This window comes from Solanum tuberosum, unplaced genomic scaffold, assembly GCF_000226075.1.
Source record: "Solanum tuberosum cultivar DM 1-3 516 R44 unplaced genomic scaffold, SolTub_3.0 scf00840, whole genome shotgun sequence".
In the NCBI taxonomy this organism is placed as follows: Eukaryota; Viridiplantae; Streptophyta; class Magnoliopsida; order Solanales; family Solanaceae; genus Solanum; species Solanum tuberosum.
In genome coordinates this window covers 80,052-84,248 of record NW_006239755.1, presented here as the reverse complement: position 1 = coordinate 84,248, position 4,197 = coordinate 80,052, and the positions used below count along the sequence as shown (strand labels likewise).

Below are 4,197 nucleotides of genomic sequence, written 5' to 3'. Positions count from 1 at the left end.
TTGCTTCTTCTTCTCCTTCTCCTCTTCTTCTCTCTCAAAGCCCTAACCCTCACTCTCACTCTTTAAGATGGGAAAAACTGATCTAAAAAATCAGTTTAACACCCTAATATAACCAAAAGAATTGATTAGGGAAAAGACCAAAATACCCTTAAAAATTTTCGGACGGATTTTCCCTGCCAACTGCCCAACTTCCAAAGGGCATAACTCACTCATACAAACTCGGAATCGAGCAAACTCGGTGGCGTTGGAAAGATCATTCCACGAGATTCGCAAACATAACTGGAACTACACCTAAATCATCCTGATCTAGGAGTTATGACTGGTCAAAGTTGGCCAAAAACTCACCTTTTTCCCATACTTAAACAAAATTTCCAAATTTTTAATTCTTTCCAAATATGACTATTTCCAATTCTAAGCCTCTTCATAGTTATTTCAAATTGCCGGATGTTACAAGTATGATCTCTCACACAAAAAGCAGCAGAACTAGGACCAGGATTACCCTTGGAAGCATCTAAGACGGGTAACCCTTCTATCTTTTCTTCCTCGTTTAAAACTATAGTAAAATCGCCCCCAATCAACCAAGGCCTATCAATACCATCTGCAACCTAATATAGATCCTCCCATTAGTTCAACCTCTGCATAGCATCACACTTCGCATATACAATTGTAACAAAAAAACTCTGGGGCTGAGTTTGATGCTTCAAACTCAAAGTGAGTTGTTGTTCAGTATCTTTGACAATAGTGATGTCAAAGTCATGATTAGTAAAAATCCATATCTTTCCATTGCAATTTGAATTGGCTCATGGCATTTTTAATCTTCTCCTGTATTTTTTGATATATCTAACATGCTGAAAAGGCTCAAATAATGCAACAAAAGCGAAGTGGTGAACCTTATGCAACATTTGAACCCTTTGAAAAGCTTGTTGTGACTTCACTGATCTAATATTCCAAATAAAGGCCTCCATCATTAATGAGATATAACTTTATTTCTCTTTGGTTGAACTCTGATTGGTTGCATACTCTCACCACTGCCCTGCTTCTTTCCTTTTCTAGTAGTCATCTCTCTCAATCTCGACTATAGGGCTTCAGATTTTTTGGGATCGTGAAGAACAACACCGTACGGGATGTCGAAACGAGGACGATGAGGTTTTGTCGGGAACAAATTCAGAATGTCACTGGGTCTGCCAGTGGTGGCGACGGTGAACTGCGCCGATAACACTGGTGCGAAGAATCTGTACATCATTTTCGTGAAAGGGATCAAGGGCAGGCTTAACAGGTTGCCTTCAGCTTGTGTTGGGGATATGGTAATGGCTACTATGAAGAAGGGTAAGCCACATCTCAGGAAGAAGGTTATGCCTGCTGTCATAGATCGTCAGCGCAAGCCATAGTGTTAGTTTCGCTCTTTCCGTCCATCACTAGCCAAGGTTCATTTGAGTTCGAGGTCACCAGTGAAGTCGGTTGTGGTGGAATAGCTTATTTCAGCTCGTCATTGTCTCAGTCGCTGCTCATAACGAGATAAAGCACTCTTAGCTCTTTTATTGATTCAGTTTGCACTAAATGTTTGATAATGATGTGTTCTTTGATTGACTCTAAGATTCTATTACATGATGTGTTTAAGTCTAACTTTCATTCTTAATCTTCATCATACTTTCATTGAAATTGGTAGTGTAGGTTTCGTTTCTAATATCACTTAGTGTCTATTTTGAAATTATTTCTCTATTTGTAGTCTTCATAATTCATGGTCACTATGCCTGCCTCATGTTTTAGCTTTTTTCATTGGTTCATCATGATATTGTTCTGTTCTTATATTGTTGAAATAGTATTCATGCTTTCGTTATGTGTTTGGAGGGTGCCGAATGAGTTATGCAGTTGCACATTCAACAGATTTTGAATATAAGTTGAATTTTGAGTTTGTATTCTTTAAAGAATGTTCAAACAACTGTTCCTATCTTGTTTTAGGAGAGAAATGTCTTATACATGTCCTCTGCTGTCATACGTTGCTCATTATTTTTTTAGAGTATGAGAGTGTTGGCAGTACACTTCTATAGTATTCTTGATGGTGTTGTAATGAAGCCTTTGACATGTTTGGTATTAAATCAGATTCCTTATGTTAATATTTTCCTATATATGTGTCCAATTTAGTATTAAACATGTGTAGTTTCTTTCCCTATATGAATCCAGTTCTTTGTGATTATCATTTGTACTACATCTGTAGTATATTTTGCATGTTACAGTGATATAGTTGAGCATGGATTATGAAGCTTAATTGTCCTTATTAATTGTAGTATTAAGTTGATAATAAGCCCCCTCCTATCTTTGTCTAAATATAAAAATCTCTATCATGATTTCAATATGTTCTTTATCTTAGTAATTTACTTGATGTTACTGCTCAATATTGCCATCCTATATATATAGCTTAGTGTGAGCCCATGATCATAAGTTTGAGTTGTAGTGATTGGATTTTATAGATTTTTTTCCAGCTTCTAAGTGAAAGTTTATAGTTTAAGTTGAAATAATTGGCTTAAAAATAAAATTTTCATTTTAAGTTTATTAAAGTAAAAGAAAATTTATTAACTTTTCCCTCTAATTTTTCATGCGATTAACTTTACCCTCTAATTTTTCTTCTACGATAAAATATTCCCTCCTATTAGTAATAAGAAACTTTTTTTTTTTAAAAAAAAAACCCTAATCCTACTTAAAATCTATATCGCCTCAGGCCCTCAACACAGTGCTCAAGCAAAGAAATTCATGGTAGCCATCTCCATCCACAGGTAATCCTAACATACTGGTTAAATTTTTGGATGCTCTACCATAAGCAGCCTTTGCATGTTAAAAGCAAAGAAAGAAAAACCACTAGAGTTCAGAAATTGTTCTTCTCGACTCCTCTCTTTTCGTATTATTTTTAAAGATTTCATGTTTTCTTTTGGTTCTGGATATTAATTTTCACGTGTTGTGATCTTGATGGCTACCGTTAGCATCAACATGTAAAGGGTTAAGGAAGCTAACAATATCAGAAAAAGAACTACTCACTTGTCGAGCATGTGTTTAATCTTTACTACTTGTCTTACTTCTGCGTTAATATTATCTTGTTTTTCTTTAGTTCTCTGTCCAAATTAATAGCTATAGTTGCTTTTTGTTATATGCCGAAAAATCTGTTTCTTTTTTATATCGCGGATTTAGATTCAGTGTTCTAAAACTCGACGTTGTAGAGATTTTTGGTACCATATACAGTCTGCTTCCTTTATAGTTTGTATACTCTTCATGTATTCAGTTTTGAATAGGTCCTTGAATTAGCTTGGTGTCGAATTGTTTTTCTTCTTCAAGTTACTTAATGACTATAAGTTTACTAGTGTCAAGAAAAATTATCATTTTTGGCCTATTCTATTAAATTTAGAACTAGATTAACATAAAAATCATATCAATAGGAACCTAGTGTTGAAGTTCACTGAAAACATTCATGTTTATTAAGTAGTTTCTTTTCATGTTTATAACTTAGAAATTACATTAAGGTATTATGTTCTTTTCCATTTGTTGCTATGTGTGCTAGAGACAATTTTTAAGAATGGTTATCTTTTCTTAATGGCATTCGAAGAGTAAGATATTAGGATGCCATTAAGCTAATGGTTATATTTCCTAAGGGGTTTGCATTGCCTTCATTGTCTTCTTGAAATGCGCGTTATGATATAAGTTGGTAGTTGCAGTTCCAGCTGCCAAACCTCCCTTTGTCTTGAACTGCTTGCTGCTATAAATAAAATTCAATGCCTTCCCATTCTCAATTGGGAATTCTCTGCAAAAAATGACAATAATTGATATTCATATTGTTACATAGGAATACATGATCTGTCGAATTATTAAAGGGGAAATAGAAACTAGATGAACACTCCAAGATGCAAAAATGAACACCACATGGCTATTGGCTACAGTTTAAACAGAACAATAGTTGAATCTAATTACCCTGCTATTAGTATGTTAAGCATGACAATGGTACCTACCGCAATTCCCGCAAGCTCTCCCACCTATAGTTTGGCCTATGTTTTCCCAATCGGTGCCTTGTCTTCATGATGATTTTTGCTTGTACCTGGACTATTGGACTGATCTGGTTCAACAAGATCAATACAAGAGTTGTGAGTAATTTTTTTTTACAAAGAAAGAGTAATAATATTTTTACCAATCTGACTGTGACTTTTCTGGGAATCT

General features: G+C 34.9%; 1 long non-coding RNA gene across 1 annotated transcript in view; it reads left to right on the top strand.

Moving 5' to 3' along the window:
• The first annotated feature begins 2,701 nt into the window (after positions 1-2,701).
• LOC107059119 (uncharacterized) overlaps positions 2,702-4,197 on the top strand; it is a 2,204-nt gene continuing 708 nt past the window's right edge. The window contains exon 1 of the long non-coding RNA XR_001472504.1: positions 2,702-2,771. This is a non-coding gene — a long non-coding RNA (uncharacterized lncRNA). The remainder of the gene's footprint in view (positions 2,772-4,197) is intronic.